Source organism: Manis pentadactyla, chromosome 12 (genome assembly GCF_030020395.1).
Source record: "Manis pentadactyla isolate mManPen7 chromosome 12, mManPen7.hap1, whole genome shotgun sequence".
NCBI classification, from domain to species: Eukaryota; Metazoa; Chordata; class Mammalia; order Pholidota; family Manidae; genus Manis; species Manis pentadactyla.
In genome coordinates this window covers 106,145,582-106,169,289 of record NC_080030.1, presented here as the reverse complement: position 1 = coordinate 106,169,289, position 23,708 = coordinate 106,145,582, and the positions used below count along the sequence as shown (strand labels likewise).

General features: G+C 43.0%; 1 long non-coding RNA gene across 2 annotated transcripts in view; it reads left to right on the top strand.

Annotated features, from left to right (window-relative positions):
• Positions 1 to 23,708, top strand: part of LOC118921225 (uncharacterized) — a 358,711-nt gene that overhangs the window by 252,484 nt on the left and 82,519 nt on the right. For both annotated transcript variants that reach the window (XR_008992890.1, XR_005028240.2), the window contains exon 3: positions 786 to 860. This is a non-coding gene — a long non-coding RNA (uncharacterized LOC118921225). The remainder of the gene's footprint in view (positions 1 to 785; positions 861 to 23,708) is intronic.

The following is a 23,708-nucleotide window of genomic DNA, read 5'->3' as shown; positions in this document are numbered from 1 at the left end:
AAGGGTAGCATGAGAAATCCTTGTAATTATTCTGTATCTTGACTGCAGTGGTGGTCTAAATGTGATTAAAATCTGCATGTGGCTAAATGCCACAGAACAAAGTGCACACCTACAGAGATGAGCACATGTAAAACTGGAAACTTTGAGCAGGTTGGCAGGTTCTATTGGTGCCAGTTCCCTGGCTGTGATGTGTCCCGTGGTACCCAAGTTGCTGCTATTGTTAGGAACTGCATGAAGTGTACACAGGATCGCTCCTATTTTTTTTAACAATGGCATGTGACTCTACTGTTATCTTAGAGTAAAAAGGGTTTAAAAGTTGCATAGCCCCTGACTCTATGTAGAATACAATCTAGTAATAGAAATTGCTCATAGGGAAATAAGCGAAGAGTTGTGTGGTGACTAGTGCAGCCACACAGACAGCATTGGGCGCCATAATTATGCTCATACAACAGTGGAAGCTAGTCTGTACTCATGGGTCAAGAAAGGCCTCCCTGAGGATGTGACATTTAACATGAAGCCTAAGAATGAACTGGAACTCTCTATACAAAAGGGAAGAGAAAGAATTGCCACCTTTTGAGGAAGTGAGTCTCAGCAGAGGAAAGTGGTTATAAGGGAGGTTGAAAGAAGATAATGCTGAAGAAATAGTTTGAAAACAGGTCATACTGGACCTTGGGATTATGGTAACTTTATTACAAAATGAATGGGAAGCCTCTAACATGCTAAAAGGCACTAAAAGGCAGTAATCATTTCAAATTTATATTCTAAACTATTATTCTGACTTTTAGGTGGAGAACAACTTGGTTGGAAAGGATACTCATCAATCAATATGAAGAAAAAAGGAAGCTGTTGTAGGAATCCAGGTTGGTGATGGGGTGCTAGAATGGGGTGGGGGCCGTGAAAATGGGGATAAGTGAACGAACGGATTGAAGTGCTGGACTGATTTGGTAATGACTGGAATGTGAGATGTTGCCACGGAGATTGTCCATGTGGGCAATAGAGTGGATGGAGAAGCCACATTCCCAGGTGGCGCAGATTAGAGGAAGTGCAGATCTGAAGTGGGGTAGGTGACGATTTGGTTCACTTTTAAATCCAAGACAAGATGCCAGAGAGACCTCCACGTGGGAATTTCACATAGTCAAGCAATGGTTCCCACCTGGAACACAGATAAAGACGTATGAGCGAGGGATGAAAGTTTTAATTCTTTGGTATACAAATGACATCTAAAGTCAAGAGGGCTTTGTGGTCATTACATGAGGATTATTCATAGCTGGGAAGAAGAAGGGAGAAAGGATGCAAATCTGAGCAAGAGGTCTAGCCAGATGATAACTGATTTTCTCTACGAAAGTATGCATAATGGAAAAGGAGATTTGAGGAGGATGAGGAAGGTGTAAAATAGTTGTTGCAAGAAAAGGCAGTGAGTCGCCCAAAAAACAAAAATCAAACTCAGGTTGAAATATTTTTCTAAAGTTTAAAAAAATGGAAATTATCCAAATTTTATCCTGGATGAGAAAACTCAATATTACAAAGATGTTAATCATCTTCATATCTATCATTATGTTTGTGGTAATCATAACTATTATTAAAATTACAATTATATTTCACACGTACAGAGGGCTTACTATGTGTCTGGCATTGGGTTAAATGCTCCTGAGACCCAGTCAAAATCACAAGTTCAGGGGGGCTTGCAAAATGACTATAAAGCTTGTCTGAAAAATAAACATGCAAGAATAGCAAAGATTATTCTGGAAAGAATTGAGCAGTGTGGATTAACCAACTGTAATTGTGGTTTGCAACAATAGAGAGAGCACAATGGAAAGAGGTCAGAAATAATCACGTTTATGACAGTAACTTTGAAAAAGTTGGGCTTTCCAATCAGTGGGGGAAAGAAACAGGTTGACAACAAAAAGATTTGGGACATCTAGATAGTCATTTGGGCAATAATGAAGCTAGATCTCTACATATTCTTTATCCCCAAATTAGATGAAATGAAGATGCGAATATCAAAAAATTAAACTATAAAATAACAAAGCTAAATATTTTTATAATAATGCATTGGAAAGACCCTTCAAAATATGGAATAATACTCATCACTGACTTGGCAAACATACACACAAACAATGCCAAAAGACAAATGTTAAACTGGGGAAAATATTATCAATGTTTAGGATGAGAGGTTGAGCTCTAATCAATTAAAAACATGGACAGCTATAGTTTTAATAAGGGAGATATCTCAGAGTAAAAGAAATACACAGCTAATAAACATGTGGAAAAGATGCCCAAGTTTTGTCATAAATTTAAAAAAACAAAAATCCAAACAACCAAGTGGCATTATTTTTTACTTACCAGATTAGTGAATCTAATGAACATATTATTTTCAAGTACCTAGTCTGTGCTGCATGTTTTTAGTATTTTCTTGTGAGTTTATTTTCTGTAACAGACTGCTAATTTTTAATAATATAATCAGATGCCTCTAAAGAGCTAGATAATGCTGCAAATATCAGGGGTTTTCTTAACTCAAACTTCCAGCAATCTTATCTCCACGCTTAATTTGATTAACCCATTTTCACAGAATGCACGATCTTCCAAAGCAATATTTTTTTTTCAGTTGCTCACTAAATCAGTTCCCTCTTGTTTAATTACAATTTTGTTGAATTGACAGTATTTCTGAGGGTGCTAAGTTAACTCTGGAATGAGGGGGGCAAACAAAACCACAGTCACAGCCCACTGACTCTCCTCTTTCACCTGCCAGAGGAGAGGAGCACAGCTGAGGAGGCTTCTATTACTTCGTTTCTTCATCTCTTCATTCTTTCCTTCAGCGAACATTTGCGGGGTATCTCCTCTCTGCCAGGCACAGAGCTGGGGGCTAGGGATGCTGTGACGGACAAGAGAGAGGGAAGCCCTCTGCGCCGATGTTACCATCTGAGGGGGCTGCAGGGAAGGAACCCTGGATGAAAATACTTTGTCTCAAGAACTTGGCATTTGTATTAAGGAACTGAAATGCCCCCTCGCCTCCATTCTTTCTGTCCAGGAGCTGCGTAGTGCCGCGTGACGTGTTACTTCTGTGACTGTACTAGATACTCATGCGGAAGTGGTTGAGAAACCTTTTATAGAGTATGTTTCTAAATAACATGTGATGCCTAATTGCAGCGAGGTCATGGGATTCCTCCAAATTAATAAGACAAAACTTCTTGGCAACACAGGAGAGATTTTCCAGGTCTAAATGAATCATTAGGAATGAGTAAATCACAGACAAAACAGATCTTTTACAATTAAGAGGATAAAGATGTATGTTAAGAAGCATCATAAATCTCAGAATAACCCCCAAATGTGTTCATTTGTCTTTGTCAACAAATGCTGGGAAGAACTAAAAAAAACAGTCAAACATGTAATTCCAAATAGTCTACGCTTTTAAAAACCCACAAAGTTAATATATACCTTCTTAGGAAAAAATGAACAAACTCATATACTGAAGAACTGAAATAGTTTCACAAGTTACCTTTGTATCTTTGAACCTGGATGAAAAAAGCTTACATATTTACTTTTGCTAACCTTTAATTGGAACTTAATATTTCAAATATAGATGCAAGCAAGCAAACACTGGAAATATTACCTTTGTCATTAATGGAAATCACAGATGTTTTTGTATTTTATCACAGTTGTGACAGCTACTCAAAGTAACATTTCTATTTCACAAACTTTAAAGTTCCTGTTGGTATTAGACCTACCTTTAGTTCTTATTTAATGCATTGATTATTAATCACAAATTTGTTTTTTTTTTTAATATCTGTATAACTGGATGCCTGCAACTGGTTTGCCTATAGTATTTGGTCTCTTATGTATTTAAAATGTATTATTCTGAGAAGGTCCTCCAAGGGGTTCCCTGGAGTGTCACATAGGTCCACGGCACAAAAGGTTAAGAACCCCTCACACCGTTTGATCCTTGTAGCCTGTCTGCAGACGTCACCCCCCAAATCCAAAAAGGAACGTTTGCATCACTTGCGGAAGAAACACAACAGCACAACCGACTTTCACAATGAGTCTGGTTCCAAAGCCCATGCTCTTAACCAGAACCTACACCTCCCACGGAAATTTCCAGGTGACCAGCAGAGATCATAATAGTCAAGATACTGATGACTATCAAAAATACTTGTGTGAATCTAAACACATGTCCCTTGTGCAAGGACTATGCAACAACCCACTTAACAAGCGTTGCCTGTGGCAATCTTAAGGTTAAGAGTACGAACAAGAAGACATAAACTAAATAAAGAGAGTGGGCGCTGGGCAATACCCATTGCTGAGAGGGCGTGCAGGCCTCAGAGACCCAGAGAAAGAACCGTCAGAGGCGGGAGGAGCCCAGGGTGGACGACCTGACACTTGGAGGGGCGACAGGGGGCAGCTGTGAGACTTGCTTTGTGCTCAGTTGGTGACTTTGGCTGCCTTTTCCTACTTGTGTTTTTATTTCTTTCTTCTATCTCCATTTAGTTTCTAATTCAGATTTCTGTTCTGCTTCATATACTTTTTAAGCTTGAAATAGACATTAATACATCAGCTTATAGCAGATAAAATTCAGGCTCATCCATCTATTTGAGCTTTCATTGTTTTCTTTCTGGCTGAGCTATAATTGACATATAACATTCTGTTAGTTTCAGTTGTACAGTGTAATGCTTCAACATTTGTCTATATTGCTGAAATTTCTCCTGCTGATTATAGGTTTGTTGGGGTAGAAGAGATTATAAAGCATACTTCCCCAGCTATTTGAAGAGACAGGAAAGGTTGGCTAAGACTTGCTCAGCAGTAGAAACATGTGCTTCCAGAAAAAGTCTCCTTCTAAGGTGATATGAAACTTTTGCTTCCAAGGCATGATTGTAAGTTTCTGCAATCATGCTAACATAAATAATTCACCCACTGTAAAACGTGGAGATCTGGGCTTTATTCTTACGCTGTTCTTGCATTTTATATCCCACTATCAGTGTATAGTTGAAGCCATATAGTCATGAATGTCTGATCACTGAAGTCCTTTTGGTGAACTCAACACGGAGAGACTGAAAGAGCAGCTTGTACTGAGCACTCACTATGTATCAAGCACAATGCGTACTTTTTTACGCATATCTCATTGATCATCACAACAGCTCTATGAAATAGGTATTTTGACCCCCCTTCAATAAGCAAATGGAATTTAATAAAGCTGAATAATTTGTCAAAAAGAAAACACAGCCAGAAAAGGGCAGTTTGGGGATTTGAATGATGGTCAGTGTGACTGTAGGAACCCTGTTTACTCACATATGCCGCCCCAGTTACCTAGTGTGTTTAATATGAACTTCACACGTGAAAACTGTCCCCCTCTGCCCCCAGATCGCAAAGTAGCTTATATTCATTATCGCCGAATTTCACAAACCTACATGAGGTTAAAATCATTATCAATTTTAACTTTATTAATAATGCCATAATGTTTGCTAAAACTGCCAAGAATCTGTGGCTGTATAACAAATGCTATGTCAAAGGTTAAGCAAAAATTAGAAAGTGAATGATTTAACTAAAACGAACATGCTGAATCTTAGATTTCTCTGGATAAGCATAAAGTGGTTCCGGTAGACTCAGAACTTGTCATTTGTCAAAGTCCAGAGGAGAGAAGGTGTTATCTTTTTCTGCCAAGGTCCAGGTTCACCAGACAGGGCGAATTGCAGAAAAAGTCAAGAGGTTATCTCCCCAAATGTTAAGAGACTCAATAGTCAAGGCATGGTGCTTTGGATGAGATTCTTAAAGATCTTATCATTGGCCTAATGGTTTTAAAAGTGAAGTTGTTGCTTCTATTTAGCAGCCATGAATCATACCATAAGTGACTGCTCCAAATTGTAGTTGGCATGGGTATTAACCATGTCATAGCTCTATGTCTATGTGTACTCATGAATCACCCCTTTTCAGAAACAAATTCCCCACATTATATACTCCCTGCTCATTTTTAAAAGACAATTCAGCTGAGCTTTGAACAGTGCTTTGGGCTTATTCAGTAAAACTAATCCTATAAAGTCAAGCACAGATGAAAATGGATGACCTGTAATATTTCTCTTCATTGCTGATACATAGTATTTTCTGATCTAAATTCTCTCCCCAAAGATACTTTGCTTCTAAGAAAGCAGGTTCTACAATGATGTTTATTAATTTTTCATCCAATCAATCAATCAGTATAGCCTGTTGTTTCCTGGCAATACCAGAGGGGCTTCGCCCTTCAGGGCAGGGGGAATGCCCATAAATTAGCTGCGCAATGACCACCATGCAGCAAGCAGCCTTTAAAGAAAGCTGGACTCACAGATGCAGTCGCCCCAGGACAGTTCAGCTGTGAAGTTGAAAACCCCGGGCACCATTTTCCTGGGAAGTAAGTATGAGCAGATAGAGTAAATCACCATTTTGATCAAACGGTCACCCAATATCCAAAACAGACATCTTCCCGATATAGATAACCAAAGAAAGGCCGACTCTCTGACCTCTCTGGGGTCATGTGTGCCTTCCGTGCATGCAGGACTTGGACAGTACATCTCTAAAGCCCCCAGCTGCCAGGTTCTAGGCTGACCTCAGAATAATCTAATCCCAGAGCAATTTGGAGACTTTACAAGCAGGTAAAATGGAAAAAAGAAAATTGTTAAAGATTTGAGAGCAGTCAAAGCCAGCACCTCTCTGGGCCTCCTTTTGGGGATCTATTCATTCTTTTCCCTCCACTTGGGGTTGGAGGGAAGTTGGCCCAGGAATTATTTGTGATTAGCACAAGAATCCTTCCTCTAAATGAAAAGCTGGGGAGAAGGCCAAGTTGACGAGTCAGTGTCAGGCAACAGACCTTCCTGGCACTTATAAAGCCAATGTAATATGTTATTTTACTCAAGTAATATTTACCAATGCCTTTTATCTACTAGGACTCTGTGCATAGAAATAAGGCTTATTAAATCATGGTTTAAAAGAAAGAAAACTTACCTTATTTTGTCTAGTGAAAGGCAAAAATAGCAATTTCTTTAAGGGAACTTTGAAAGAAGAAGAGGTCATCATCTTTAACTCAGTCATGTGATGATCAAAACATTGACCAGCTGCTCACTACTATTTCAAAGTCTTCACCTAGTTTTGAAATCCTAAAGGTCCACATGTGTCCTTGGCCCAAGCATACCATTTGCATTATTAGTATGAGTGGGATATATTCTTCAGGCAAAGGGCAGTTTGTAGCCGTAATTCTGCAAGGAAAACCATGCTTCACGTGGACATTATCTTAGGTCCTTGCTTCTCATAAGCTAAGTTATCTTATCTGTCATGCACCTTGCAAGTTTTCTGTTTCTCTCATTCTGATTCTGCAATGCTTTGTTTAAAACTCTGGGAATGATAAGGGCTTCCCTTCACATAAGCTTTTTTTTTAAGCCTTATTCAATATCAAGTAAACCTCGGTGGAACATTATCAGGAAACGAAGGAGCAGGGGCTGAGAATGTTGGTGGAGTAATGGTGTCGGGCAAAACACCCAGCTCAGGAAGCACCATCTCCCTCAACTGCATCAGACAGCTGGGTCCACAGTTCACCTCCTCATAGCCCCAGGGGTCACCAGCACTGATGCGTCTCTAAATTCCCCATTCTAGGGTATCCTGCCGATTGACTGGATTTAATGCTATGGGGACAGGAGTAGTGGACAATGCAGGGAATGGGTTCCTTTGAAAAGATTATCCTCACTTGCAGTAATAGTGAAGGAAAGAAAAGAGAGAGCTACAGAGCCCAGCAGATACGGTAACTCATCTGCTTTAGGGGTGTCTATGTTTGTATGTACAGCTTTAAATACAAGTTAAAGTCTGATTCCAGCAGATGGAAGGAGGGCATGGCCAGGAGGAGTAGGGCACAGACTTCCCAGCCAAGAGCCGTTCTGATGGCAGCTCCCAGGGAAGAGGGGGCAGAGTGAGACCAAGACTGTCAGAGGTGGCCCGACAGGTCCCCTGGCGTGCTGCGGGGACGTGCTGGCCTCTGGTCTGTGGGGTGATAAGAGCGATGCTCGGTAGCTGTGGAACCTGCTGGAGGTCACAGAAACTTTCATGCTGTTGTTTGAATGGCCAAGACAAGATGAGGTATGAATTACGAGCTCATTGTTTCCGTCTTATTGATGAAAATCATGAAACGAAGAATTAATAACTTGCTTATAGTCACACAGCTAGTGTGTGAGAGACTGTGTCCCAAAGCCATCTCTTCAAAGGTCCACATCCTATGCTTTTTTCATAGATCTGTAATTGCTCTGTTCTAGGGTATTGCACTAATGTGCAAAGAATTCAAGCAGAGCTACGAATCTAGCACCTAGGACAAGGGAGGAAGCCGGCATCAGACAAGGTCTTTGGCCCTCTGATGGCACGAACGTGATACCGGTATTCTAGGCCCCTTAGAGATGAACCAGGCAGGGGAGCCACACAGCCCTGGTGCCATGCAGCTGCCTGGCCCCAATCCCAGCAAAAACACCACAGGACTGAATGCTGAGCCAGAGCGGGTCAAAGGTGCAGGCGGGGTGTGGGTGTGCGCGTGTGAGAGCGGGAGAGGCCGAGGGGAAATGGTAAGACGGGGGCGACTTAGGGTTCTCTGCTGCCTCGTTTCTTCACGGTGTTCAAACAGCGGAGAGCCGAAGATTCAGGAGTGGATCTTCTCATGTGTGAATTTTACCTCACAACTAAGAAAACTGTTCTCTGCATGCACGTGTCTGAGTTTTACCTAATTCGTCTGCTCCCCTTCCACTTTTCTTGAAATCCGAGCAGAGACAAGTGGGGGGTGGATGCGGACCGCCTCCTCCTTTCAATGCCATCATCTTGTCTGCGTCGGGGGAGCTGCCCAGGGAGACTGGCCGGGGTCGTGCACGGCACCCAGTCCGCGGCGGGGCGAGCGCTGTGGAGCTGGCACGTGCCAGCTGCCGTGGGACATTCCTGGCCGCACGCCCGCGCGTGCAGTGAGCCCCTGGGACGTGTCCTCTTACGGCCACAGCATCAGGCTACGGCTCCCGAAAGCTCCTTTCAGCCAAGTTAGTGGTAAAGTGAATTTGCTACTCAGGAAACCTTTAAGTAAATGCCAGTAAAGTCGAGTGAACATTAATGAACCACATTTAGAAAAAATAGGTAATGTGATTACCAGTCGCATTGCTCACAAGCATCAGAATTACCTCCTCTGGGACTCCCTGTAAGTGATTTTTCCAGAGACAGGGATTAGCTTGGATTTCCCCTTATTAGGTACTGCGAGGAATGCTCTGTATGTTCCACCTCCATCCAGCAGGCTCCAATTTCTTTTAACCTCTCACCTCTTCCACTCCACCGAAATCGTTTCTCAAAGATCACCCGGAATCTTCCCTGAGCTCACACTGCGGGCTTGCTTCTCCCCCGGGGCTGGCAGACCCCGCATTCTAGACCTCGGCTCCTGTCGCAGTGTGTGTTTTTCTGACTCCTCTTCATTCCCCAAACTTGTTGTTTGGGGACTCTTCACCTTCAGGTTCACGGATCCCTGAGACCCTGATAGAGTTATGGACCCTTTTCTCAGCGGAGTACATATCTTCCAATACACACACAAAAAACTGGCTGCCGTGAGACACCACCCACACCCAGCGGATAATTACAGCGACTGCCCCAAGTGCCGGCAGGAATGCAAGGCAATCGAAGTCCTGTCCACTGCGGATGGCAGTGCAAAAGGATGTGGACCCTCTGGAGAACAGTTTGGCAGGTTTTTTTAATCAACTTAAATATATGCCTGCCATACCCAGCACCCCCTCTCCTTAGTATCCACCCAAGAGAAATGAAAACTACGGTTTCCACAAAGATCTGTATGCACGTGTTCATAGCGGCTTTATTCACAAGCAACGAGAACCGCGGACACCCCAAGCACACCCCACGTGGGAGGCGATAGGTAAACGGCGGTACAGCCACACGACAGGATGCTCCGTGGCAGTAAAAAGAATAAGCTAGTGATTCTCGTAACAACCTGGGTGAATCTCTAGTACATTATGCTGGTAAAGGAAGCCGAACCCAAAACGCTACATACTATATGATTCCACCTATAGGACATTCTGGAAAAACAAAAATACAGGATTGGAAATGGACTAGTTGCTGCCCAGGGCCTGGGCTGTGGGGGGAGAGTAACTGCTAAGGCGCCCGCAGGAGCTTTCGGAGAGAGATGGCAATGCCGTAGATCCCGATTCTGGTGATGATTACACAACTGCACGTATTTATCAAAACTCACAGGACTGTTCACTTTGAAAAGGGTGGATTTTACTGTAGAAACATACTTTAATAAATGTAAGAGAAACTTTTTTTTTTCTCTGAATTTCAAGAACATTGTAGCTCAAGGAAGTGAGGGAATTTTCTACCACCAAAAAGCTCTCCTCTTTCCTCTCATTCTGTATGTTTTTCCTGGGCTCTCATCTTCTTTTGTGGCTTTAAGCACAGTCCCCACATTGGCAGCTCCAAAGGTTGTATGTCCTGAGCTCCAGGGCAAAATATCTGTTGGCAATTCAAAATCACCATGTGCTACAACCCACGCTTTTCTGGAGAATTTCTTCCCAGAGCTGCACCTTCTCCTGTGTTTCCCACATGATTCAAACCTCGCTGCTCCCAGGCCACTCTTACTGAGCTTAGCTCCCTTCTGTGCTCAGTTCTTATCAGTCATTAAGTCCTGTTGATACTGCTTTTTAATCATCCCCTAAACAACTCTTCATCTTCCCTTATATTTCCCAAACTGCTCACCATATCTGTGGAGTCATAATCTCCCCTCCTTGGACATTCGTAATAGCTCCTGCTACAGCTAAACCCTTATCTCTTCAATCCACACCTCATTGCCACGACACCAAGCTTGGCCAACATGTTTCCTTTGCTCAAAAACCTGTAAAGTTTCTCACCTCCTATGGGATAAAGTTATCCTAGCCCCATGTTTAACATGGGAATGCAAAGTGATTGTCACTTTGGAAAAAGGTTTGGCAATTTCTACAAAGTTAAATATATCCTTGCCCTGCTACCCAGCAGTCCCACTCCTAAGCATTTACCCAAGAGACATAAAAATGTATGTGTGCACAAAACTCAATCTGAATGACTGAGTTCAATCACGTTTTCAAGTCACATCCCTGCCCACACGCACAGCCTCCAGAAACATTATCAACATACTAGCAAGAGCCTAGCCGAGACCACGAAGCTTACATTCTCCTGGCTTGTTCAAGGTGTCTACCTACAATATCCTCCTTTGAAAATTGTTTGGCTAGTGACAAAATTCCCGTTTTTTGAGATGCAGTCCAAATATCACAATCTGTAATGAACCCATCCCCAGTCGTTCCTCTCAGAATTACTTTCTTCCTTGGCATGGCTTTGGGGTATGTGTGTGTGTGTGTGTGTGTGTGTGTGTGTGTGTGTGTGTGTGTGTGTGTGTGTGTGTGCATGTATCATAAAGCCTTAGTTACCAGACTGAAGTTATTTATGTAATTACTTGGCCCTCCTGGAAAGTCAGCCCTTCGGGACAGGAGCTGTGTTCTACTCATTTGTGTGAACCCCCCCAGCTGATGAATAAGGGCTCCTCCTGGAGAAGACAGTCAGTGCCTATTTGCTGAACTAAACCTAAGTTAGACCATCTTCTAAAATTAAAGAAAAAAACAACTGAATTCCACACAGGGAAGGCTGAAGTTGGGGCCCATGTGCCCTCCAACAGGACTCGCGTGCCGCCTCTGTGGGGTCGGCTGCTCCATTCCAATTTTGATTCAAAGGACATAGAAGAGCCCTTGTCCCAAATGTGTCCCCTATTAGCCTTAAACCCCACCACGTGCAGTCGGAGCCCCAATCTCTGATGTAGCAGAAGAAAGCCCTTGGTGCGCCTGCCCCTGGAACTTGCCTTGTTCAGCTGTGAAAGGAAGGTCGTCACACTTTTTGGGTTAAAATCACTTTAAGGCTTCTGTACGGCAACCATCTTTGTTAAAATATATTTGCCTGAGATTCAATGCTAAAGGTTTTTCTATTCATGTCAAATTAATTCCCTTGCATACATTCACTAAATGTTAAATAGAAAAAAATTAACATAAAACCTCATTCATATTTCAAGCCTGTGGCTGATCAACAGGAATCCCCTGAGAACTTTCCTTGTAACCAGCACTGTGTGGGACCGTCTGGAGGGTGTGGCACTGAGAGACTGTCATCTATCCCAGGGAGTTTAGAGCCCAGAGCTGAGAGAAGGGGACAAAACTATGTCAAATGATCAGAAACTGCCATTCCTCAAGGGACGGTGAAGTGCGACCACATCTAGAGAAGGGAGAGATTTCCACGGGCTGGTGTTATGGACAAGGTTTTCCAGAACTAGGTCTGCGTGTCTTATTTGAGAAAAGGCCTTCAGTGAAACAGCCATAGGGTTAGTGTCTAAGGCTCTGTAACAACCGATCACAAACTAAGAGGCTCAGAACAATGGAAACTTTTTCTCTCACAGTTTGGGAGGCAAAAATTGTCTGAAATCAAGGTGGTCTGCAGGGCTGCGTTCCATCCAGAGGTTCAGGTTCTAGAGGGGCTGTTCTGTGCGTCTTCCAGCTTCTGGGGGCCCCGGGCATTCCTTGCCTTGTGGCCACATCATCCCAGTGTACCTCCACATCATGGCAATCTTGCCAATACCAGTCCTGTTGGGAGGCCAGATGGACTTTGACTTAACCACATCTTTTGCCATGTGAGGTCATATTTACTGTTTTGCCACATATGGTGATGTTCATAGGTTTCAGAGATTGGGACATGGACACACAATTTTGGGGACCACCATTCAACCTGATTCATCCCACTCCATAGTTTGCAGGGCGTGGAGCAAAATGAAAATGCCATACCCACATTCAAAAGCCAGGAAAAGAAGCCATGCGGTTAAAACGACGACAAAGCTTTTCTCTTTGTTTGGTGGTCTCTCTCTCTACTTGTTATGGTTTTGAATTTGCCATCTAATGTCATTCTAGGAAAAGACAATTTAAATTAAATTTAAATTGCATGAATTTTATCATTCATCTTTATTCTGTGCAATGACAGTTTTAAATAAAAATATAATAGCTTCTGACTCACATGCAGAATTACCAAAATTACACAATTTGTATTTCATAACTAACACATGTATATACATATACATATTTCATTCTTGCCAGAACATCAGAAATGCTGCAAGAACATAATCAACTGTTTTTATCACATTTCTTCACACACACACACACACACACACACACACACACACACACACACACACACACTTTCTCCCAATGCTCCCTATCTTTGCCTCCCTGATGATTAAGGAGGGATTGAAAGGAAAAGCCACTCTGGGAAGCCCTGTCTTTCCTTCTCTCTGTGGGTCATTTTCAGCGTAAGTGATTGGCTAATACAGGGAAGTAATACAAGTAAGAAAGGATAGGATAAGGCTGCTTGGTAATCTGTGTCTCTTAGAATGTCTTTGCTCTGTTTCTCATCTGAAGAAAGCTCAGGTTGAATGCAAAGCACGGCCTCTGAGGCCGTCAGCGCCCCCACTCAGTCTCAGACATAGCGGACCTACCTTGCCCTCCCTTTGAGTCCCACTGAATTCCACAGGTTGTGAGGCCACCCGAATTCTGCCCGCGGGGATCTCGCCAATGCTGTGTCTGAACGGTGAAAGAAACAGCAGACACGTCTCTGCTCAAGCTCAGACTCCGTTGTCCCATTGGACTTCGCCTCGAAAACACAGGTTCAGAGATAAAATTATTAGGAATTTCAAGATGACATCAGGGCATTAAAACAAGGGCCCTTCTGGGCATGGAGCCCCATGCAAAGTGCAGGGTGCATGAGACAGTCCTGCAACAGGGGGCCCTGGGCTACAGCTTCTCCAAGTGTGGTTCATAGCCGTTTGTGAACTGGGGTCCATTGGTTGTGCAATTGGCTTAGACATGGCTCATAACGAGCTTTAACACACACACACACACGATATTAAAATAGAAGTGATTTATATGTAATAAAGATAGGCACTATTTTGTTAAACCAGTATTCCAATATGAATATCTGTGCATCTCTCTCTTTCTGGGGGTCGCAGAAACCACTGTTCCGATGTCCAGCCTACGGGTTTTCCCATCAGAACCATAGAGATTTCGGTCCCATTGCTGCCTATTCTTCTCAGTGACCTTGAAGGGCATCCCTTAAATTTTTTGAGCCTAAGTTTCTTCATATGCATGAGGTTCAAATATGATAAGTAAAGGGGCTAGATAAGCAGTTATAATGAAGTTAAGCCTAAACTGCTGCTTTATTCTAATAATTTCATACAAATGACTGAGTAAAACTGATGCTTGAAGATTCTCAGTCTGATCATCAAATATGGAAAGTATTGTTAAACATTTTAATAGAGCATTATTTCCTGTTCTGTTCAAATGCTTTGAGAGAGAAAAGTCTTTCTTTTTGTGTCAGTGTAGTTGTTTACCTTGCACAGGTAGGTGTTTACATACCAGCCTTTCAAAGGTCAATTTTAGCTTGATATTTATACAACAGACGCCATTCAAATATCTACCTATTCACAGTGTCTTACTGGGAAAGTGAATGTGTATAATAAGCAGATCATCTTCTCCTTCTAAGAACATATGATACGACTTTATATACAGTTTCCGTAAATGTTTAAAAAAGTATTTTGTAATTAGAAGAGTCATAAAGGGTAATTAAATATCCAAGTTTACATATTGATCAGTGTGAAATTGGTAGACCCGGGCACTTCTGTTGTTACAAGATCACTTTATAAATATTTTGAAAAAACGGCGTGGACCGTTTGAGAATGAAAAAAAGATATACCGAAACATTCATAACCTCCCACAGGCTGGAACCGAAATATAGAAATTGTTGCTACAAAGGTTTAGAAATCATTCTTTGGAAAACTTCCATCATTGTGTCTCACGATCTTCCACGTGATCCTTAGCCCTAGAAATGTGTAGCTAGGCCATGCCGTTTTGAGAAGTCACCTCTGTTTAGAGGAGGAAGGCCACTGATTGTGGTTTTACCTTATTCACATTATTTAATATTTGGATCTAGTTTAGCAAAGGAAGGAGTTTGTTTCAGAGATACACACTTTAGGCTCTTCGTATTCTTCTTAAAATGGTTGCTTTTTTAAAAGACGTTTTTAATATAACAAAGCCTCTAGATTGATATCAACAATAGTGTAATAAATCTAAAGTATTTTTCAAACTGAGTACTTTTGCTCTTAAAAACAGTATGGATTTTCCTTTTTATCTGCACTTCATTTTGTATTCTTTTCACAAAAGAACAGAGATCTAATAGCTACCTCATTCGTCAGGCTAGGACAAAAAAGACATGATTTCACTGATCGCCAGAGGGTTTGTGGTTTTAACTACAGACCACTGACAAAGGAAACCTCAGTCTCTGGGTGGGATGAGAACTGAAATGTGGGTGGATCTAAAGTGGAAAGCCCCAAAACGTATGGACTCAGGGAACATATTTCAAACATACCCGCACTAGGTTGCAGATTTTATGAGTGAAGAGAAAGTGGGATTCCTGAAAACACAAAGTAATTCAGACACATCTTTGGCTGCCAGAACATACTTCAGACAAAAAGGTTAAAGGCAGCAAGAAGCAGGCAGTTGAGTTCCCAGAGAACCAGATGCTGTGGGGGAAAATGCATCTTGTGTAGATTTTACTCCAGACATCAGTGTATGCACTGAACCTTTGGGGAGGTGAGAGGAAGAAAAAAGGAATTAATAATTTCCAGATTCGCGGCTTTAGGGCACACCCTTGTTCCCTGGCAATTAGTCAGTCTTTATTTTCTCTTCCTGTTCTGTATCTGTCCTAAATTGTATTTGTAGGATTTGTTTGAAGTGGCAGTTGTCCTTTATTATTATACGTTGTCCCCATTATTCTTTCAAGCTCGGCTCCTTCACTGAGGTGGTAAGTTGAGCATTCCCTCTGAATTTGGGGGACACCAGTTTGAAGAGTGTTGGGCTGAATTTAGAGTCAACGCTATAGGAAGCAAACACTGCGTCTAATATATGTTTATTGTTGGGAAGGCAAGCACGTCACATGCCCTCAAGAGCTCTCAAGCAATTCTTAATAGGAAAAGAAAAGAACAATTCAGCCATGAGAGCGCCTGGGAGCAGAGTGTGCTGTGTGGCTCTCATACGTCAGTCTGGTAATGAAAACTGGGTTTCAGCGATTAGTATTTTTATTATTTTAATTAACAGCACTCTCATCAGAAAACATTTTAAGGTGCTTATTTTGACCACAGTCAAGAGTGATAACAAACCACAAATCTTTATACCTGAGATTTAAAGGGGAGAGATCTATACTGTCTTTATTTAACATTGTTCAAAATGCTAAGGAAGAAAATCAAAATCCACAGACCAAAAAAATACTCAACAGCTATGCTGTCTGGTTGGCATCACGTTCTTACATGAATCTGAATGTCTTTAGGCAGAACATCTATTTCCCAGTTGGCCAAAGGCCTTCTGCATCCTATTATTTTTTTATTTCATATTGTCTGTTACTCCTGGCCAGTAAAGGCATTTGAGTTGACTACCTCTCCCCAGACCATCAGGAGGCAATAAGAATGTGATTCTTGTTTTTACTATAAACTAGTGAGGCTGCTGATCGGTTCGTAGATGAAAGGCTGCCATAGAAGCATAGGCAGAACATTCATGCAGTGAGTCTGATATGAATGGAGGCTTTTTAGAATAGGAAAATAATCACAGATACTATATAAGGGAAACAAAGCACCTTCAGAAAAACAAAATAGAAAATTATTCTAGAAGCCTAGGAGCTGGGTCTGAAGTAAGATACAGACAAACTTTATGCACCAGAGATGTAAAGGCGTATCTTCTAAAAGTCTTCCTTTTGGGACATGAACCTAGCAGAGTGCCATATGTATGGTCAGCATTCAATAACATGCTTGTTAAATATTTTAAAACACAGTTTATAAGAAATTGTAGCTCAGTTAGGTATTTTGTGTTCAAGTTTGAAAGAAATTGAGATGAACAGGGTGAGATGGTGGATGTGTTCAGTTGGTATTCTTCTGATTGTTATGAGCTGTTCAAATGCATGTGCTCTACGCTGAGAAGGAAATGTCTGACATTTATTTTATTTGCAATATCAATTGATGTGCATTTTAATTGAAAATTATAAGCAAAGATAGAGGAGAGGTATTGACATAATAATGAAAAGAGTAATCAACATTTACGTTTTCATGTTGGGAAGGCAAGCACGTCACGTTTAGACCAGTTCCTAGTGAAAATGGGAGAAGGGGGAGTTGGGCAATATCAGGGATTTTTCAGAAGGCCCTAAAACCATTTTCATTTTCCTTCAGGTTTTGTTTTTTGAAACATCAAGTTTCCAAAACATTTTCCCCTCAACGTAAGCCTTTGTTTTTCAAAGGAAATTTAATTTAAAAAGCATGTTTTTTCTCACTAAGTTCAACCATGTATTATACAAATAAGGCAGATTTTTGTTGACATTGATTCTTGTTTGCCTCTAGAACTATGAGGGAAATCAAATTCAAAAGTCTGAGCTAATTCATTTTCAGAGTTGACTATATAACCCAGGCTAAAACATTTCAAATTCTCTTCTCAGTTCAGATTTAAAATGTTATATATATATATATTTACAGATCTTCCTCTATTTATGATGGGGTACGTCCCAGTAAACCCATCTTACACTGAAAATACTGTTAAGTTGGAAACAATGTAATACACCTCAACTATTGAACAGTTTGGCTTAGCCTAGCCTATCTTAAATGTGCTCAGAGCACCTACACACTAGCCTATGGTTGGGCAACATCATCTCACACAAAGCCTATTTTATAGTAAGACGTTGACTGTCTCCTGTAGTTTGTTGAATCCTGTACTGAAAGTGAAAACAGGATGGCTGTGTGGGGCAGAAGGGTGGCCAGTATGTCCGCCCTTTCCCCTCGTGACCGTGTGGCTGGCTGGGAGCTGGCACCGCTGGGTGCCCAGCATCAAGGGAGAGAGTCATACTGCATATCGCTGGCCCAAGAGAAGATCCGAACTCAAAATTCGAAGTGTGGTTTCTACTGAGTGTGTATCACTCTCACACCGTCGTAAAGTCAAAGAATCAGAAGTTGAATCATCAGAAGTCGGAGACCGTCTGCATTCGATTTCCAGGATATGAGTAAAAAAAACATAACCAACAAGAAACAATCTGAAACAGATGTAATGCAAATAGTCTAAGGTCACTTTAGAAAGGTGTAAATTGGCGAGTTCTCCGTTGAAGTTGTAAATTAGCAAAATCTGCTGTGGCCAAATCTGCACTAGTCTCCAGGTCTCTCACTGGAGAAGGCACAGCGGTTGCCTGATAAGCCTGCATCAGACACACACACGGCCAGGCACTTCTGGGGGAGGAGGCGGGCGCCCCACTCTCTCTGTTTCCCGGAGTTTCACTGGGTCACGCTGTGACAAAAATAAGGCACACTCGTGCATCACAGCGGAACTGCTCTGAGGGCATTTTCTTCTGAGTTTGAGAGCTTTTTTAAATTGTTTAAGAACATCTCTTGCCTCTGTCCTGAGAGTGACTCAAAAAATCAACTTGCACAATGTTTGGTCATTATCCTTTGGCTAATTCATCTGACGTTTGCTGGGCATCGACAGTATGGTGCCATCCTAGGCACTGGAAATACTACAGTAAATGAGACATCCGCTAACCTCCAGAAAGTTACAAGCTCATAAGGGAAGCAGACGTATAAAGAGTGATCACAGGGGAGTGAATCATAGTCATATTAGGACATAAACATTAGCCTATCGCTGGGCAAGCTTATCTCAGATGCACAGGCATCTTCATATTGTTTCAAAAGCAATGGGTGGGCATTGGGTTGGGGCTGAGATGCCCCATGTGTTTGCCACTGTGCATGGACGGGGACAGCTCTGACTAGCTCTGCTCGTGTGCCCTGCCCAGGACAAGAGAGCCACCAAGCAGTTTCTGTTCATGCACAGGCAGAGGCGGGTAAAGTGGGTCACCTCAAGGACAAATGCAGACCAGGTGAAGTTTGTCCCTGGCTTTGCTGGCCTGCCACACCTGCTCCTTCTTTGTCTTTATAGGAATCAGCAGGCAGTCCACCCCTGTCCCCAGCCCTGTCCTTACCCAGGAGGAGGGATGAGCCTCCCTTCGCTGCAGGGTGGGCTGTGGGTCGCCACCCGTAGGGGATAGCCTGCATTCTTGGCTTCCCGGTGTTCCTGCACAGACTTCCCTGTGTTCAGTGGAACTTGGGGGCGGAGAGGGGCAGGAGGAGCCAGATCCCCCTCTCCCACACCCTGATGCCAAGGAGCTGGCAGGACGCAGTAACGTGCCGCAGGGACAGCTTTGTGGGCCACTAGGGCATCGGGCACCCGGTGGCTAAGATGCCCCAGGTGGTACGTGGGCACATGGTTGCCTCGCTGTGAGTTGATTCATACACTTCCATGGATTTCATTGTGCCCTCCACAGGAAGGAGTGTCTACGCCCCAAAATGTTGAAGTCCTAACCCGCAGCACCTGTGAATGGACCTTATTTTCAAACACAACCTTTGGAAATCATCAGATTCAGATGAGGTCATCCTGCTGGGCCCTAATTCAATGTAACTGCACTCAAAAAAGGGGAAACTTGGACACAGAGGCCCACCTCGGGAGAATGCGTGTGGAGATGAACGCAGAGGTCAGGGTGCTGTGTCTGCCAGCCGAGGAGCTCCAAAGATGGCCAGCCGACCCCCAGAAGCTGGGGAGAGCTGGGACAGACTGTGACACTTCCTTTGCTTAAGCGCCCGGGTCTGGGGGTCTAGCAAACTGATACACGCTCTTTAATCCAACCTGGTTTCCCAGGCCTTCTGGTTCGTTCATTGCAGGAATGTCCTTCTAATCAGCTCCTTCTCTGAACTAGAATTAGTTTCTTGTTTGCACCTTACGGCCCTCATTAATCTATTTCAGCACCTGTTTTTCCCTTCCCCCTTCTCAAAAGCTCCAGTTTCCATGTTAGGATTCACATGGTTCTGAGAAAACCCACCTCACCCCTGGATCCAGGGGGAGCACAGGACCTCTGCTCAGCCAGTCAACGGAGTGAGCGCTTCCTGGGTGGGCAAGTCCCAGAAGGTGGTCCAGTCGTGGGGAAGCCCCAGACGTTTTCTGGGAATGCTGAGGCGAAGAGGGTCTCTTTCCTCCTGTGCGTAAGTACGGATGCCTGCTGCCCGGCACGTATGGCAGGCCTGCCTCGAGGGAAGGCAGCTGCAGAAGGAAGGGAAGGACCCCCGTGCCTCGGGGGTATTTCTGCGCCGCTGGACCCGGCAGCTCTCCCCCGGGGGGGGGGTGGGCATCAGTTCTCTTTCTTATTGAGGCCGTTTGAGACCAGTGTTCCGTCTCCAGCAGAAAGCTCTTGAACCAACTTTAAACATCAGTCACGGGATTTTGACCTGCCTCCAGTTACATGCTGTTTAAAAATACTGTGTCTAATTTTGGGGTGAAAATGCTTTAAAGACAATGTGCATCCCTCAGGAGCATGTCATTTTAAGGGAGCCCAGGGGTTCTCATCAGACTCCTGGGATGAGGGTACTACTGACCCTGAAGGACATAAAAACGGTGTTGATGGTGGCGGTGCTGCCCTTCGGCAGTGCCCTCGGTGGGGGCGTCTGGGAGGGCTTCTCTGTGGCAGCCACACCAGGGGTGGGATTGGGCTTATACTGCCCTTGACCAGGGACGGGAGGCTCCTGGGGACGAGAGGAGCCCACACCGAATTCCCATCGTCCTTCCCTGTGCTGACGCCTGCCTGGTCAAGTCATGCAAAGTACGAAAGGTCCTGTCATCATAGCCTTGAGCGTTAGCTGGAAAGAAGACCAAATTCGAAGCTCCATCTGCCCTGAGGGGTTGGGGCCAGCATCCGACGAGTCCCGTGTGCACTGGGTCCTAATTCCCTCACTCATCTTCTAGCCCCTGTCCCTTCTTTTGTGTGGTTGGACTTGTGTTCTGGTTCCTAATTTGACCCCAGTCCTCTGTTGTGACTAAAGATCTCTGAACCTTCAGTCCCCTGCCGTTTGGGGGACTCCCTGGAGCACAGAAAGACGCCTTGAATCTGACTCGTCACTGCTGGGAGGTAGGCACAGCCCCCACTCGAAGGGTCCTGCAGCTTTACCCTTCCTAATGGCTAATTGGTTTTTCAGTCGTTGCGTCTAGCCTGCCTCAGAACTACGTTTACCCCTTAGCCACTGCACTCGGGATTTCTTGGCAGCCCTTCGTAGGCAAAGGTCCCACTGCTGGCAGGCTCTTCCTCTCGTACCTGCTCCAGTGCCTGGGCTTCATTCAGTCCCTTCTTCTCCAGCTAGGACTCCAGCAAGTGTCATAGCTGAAGGCATAGGACAGGACCCTTCTTCCAACCACAAGCCTCTTGATAATGCTGGCTCTTCTTAAATCAGAACCTGTGGATCCAGGGTTCATTCTCTTGAATCGTCTCTGTTTCCCTCTCCCTGTGACATCATCACTGAACTGTGTCTCTTATTTCAGAACAATAAGCAAACAGCCCCCGCCACCCCCTATCATGTAAGGGCCCCAGTGTCTTTTGCTCTTATTTACCACTGAATTAAGGGACAGGAATCCTTGGGTACTTGGAATCAGAGAACAAACCAAATGAAAAATGAGGGTGTGAATGAAATGTCCACAGGGGAATGACAGCAGAGGACTGGCATAAGGAGAGCCCCAGATGTAGGGGGGAAACACCTATACAAGAATCACAAGGTATAAAAGTGACCCTCACCATTCAACAGGACACACCAGCCGAGCAGATCACCGGCAGAAGTGCTTGTTACGGACGCTAGGAGCCGGCAAGAGACAAAAAAATGTTGTTTTCATGTTCATTATCTTCATCGATGTAAATCACTTTAATCATATCATTGAATGTTTCTATGTTCAATAGGTTTCATTATTTATAGCAGTTTAGCATGATTTGTAGCAGTTACTGTATGACCAAATGCTCAAATTTTAAAAAGTGACTCTAAGTTCCATTGGATTCCACTGATAAGGAATCACACTAGATATTGCTGGGGTAAGTAAGGGGGTCTGCACAGAGCTCAAAGTAAAAATGCAAACATGACAGTAAGGACCTCTGAGAGTGAAAGGTCTCAAGGTGACATCTAGTTGAGTGGAAGAGAAGGTGGCTTTTGAGATTGGGCAGCATTTAGACAACAGAATTAGGGAAAAGGGACTGCTCACATAAGTTGCACATAGAGCGTACTTGTTTTTATACTATTTGTTTGCTTTCACTTTTTTTCTCTGCGTACTGTTAACCCATTTGGGAAAAGAATAGAACATTTTTAGTCGGAGAATTCTCAGCCCAAGATTTGGGGACTCTACAAGAGACCAATACTGACCATGTTTGGTCAACTTTCCATGTGTTCTTCTTCCGTATTAAACACACAGAATAAAATAAATGTTTATCGTTCACAGAGCCCCTTTTCACTGGATTTGTTTTTATAAAGTCATTTCACTTGTTTTCTCCCTGCATTTGGGAAACTGGAAAGTCCATGTTTTTCTTGACGGACAACATCTTGGTTGGGAAGTCATTCCAGCTTTGTTGCCAAACAGAGTGACATTTCCCAGAAAGATGGAATATGTTTTGACCATTCCAGGCATTTCCACCTTAGCAGGATATCTTGTTCTGTTTCTGCAATACCCATGTCTGGATCAGGACTTGGAGTCTAGGGTCCCACTCAGGGAAAACAGGACTTGAAGAGTCTGGCTTTTCTTCTGCTGAATCAGGAAAAAAAATGTCACTTTTTGTAATTCTGGGTTTATACTCTTCTCTCCTACCCAGATGCACATAGTTTAAAAAGACTCTTTTCTTTTTTATCAACCATAAATGTGAAGACAATGGCTTGCTTAAATGATATTAAATGGAGAATATTGAGTCCATTATGGACATCCCTTGATGTGGCATGACTGACTTCCTGTTGAGTGGTCACTAATGAAGAAACTGCAGAAAGAAAACATATTTTATAATCCTGGGAAAGCTTACTGTTGAAAATCTATTTGGGTTGATGGATACTTCTGAACCCAATGTTCGTGTTGGTATAGGTGGAGTCATTCTTGAAAAGTTTTCTTTGTTTCCCTGACTTAGAAATGAAAATCTACTTGGTTGTTTCTCATTTCCCACAGAGATACTTGCCAAAATTAGTCAGTACTAAACTCATCCCAGAGTCATTTAGTGGACTGGCTGTCGCTGACCAAAAACTTACTTTGAACTACAAAACTTTCAATTGTGTATAAGAGTCAAGCTTAGAATGCCAAGGAATTGGTGAGGAAAAGAAAAGCTCATTTGGGCCATTTCATGATGAACAGTTAGCTCAGTAAATTTTTTGTGACCTTGTGTGACATTCTCTCTCATCTTTGGCAGATAAACTTTGGCATTAATGTGTATAAAAAACAAGCTTTTTTTAAAAGACAGGACATAAAACAAAAATGAAGTCTTTCAACATTTGTTAAAACTGTTAAGAGCCAGGTATGGATAAGCTTTGGTGCTGGAGATACAATGTCAAAAAGATAGGAAGGGCCTCTCCCTTGTGGAGCTCATGGAGAAATGGGGAGACAGGGAAATAAATGAGCAGAAACAATCAAGTGTGTAACTATTATTCATTACCCATAAAATAAATTGAGGAGCAATGTTAGTTACCAAACAGGGCAGAAGAATTTTAAATACTTTCTTGGAAGAAAAAAATCTACATATGGACTTTCATTTTATAGACAATTTATAAT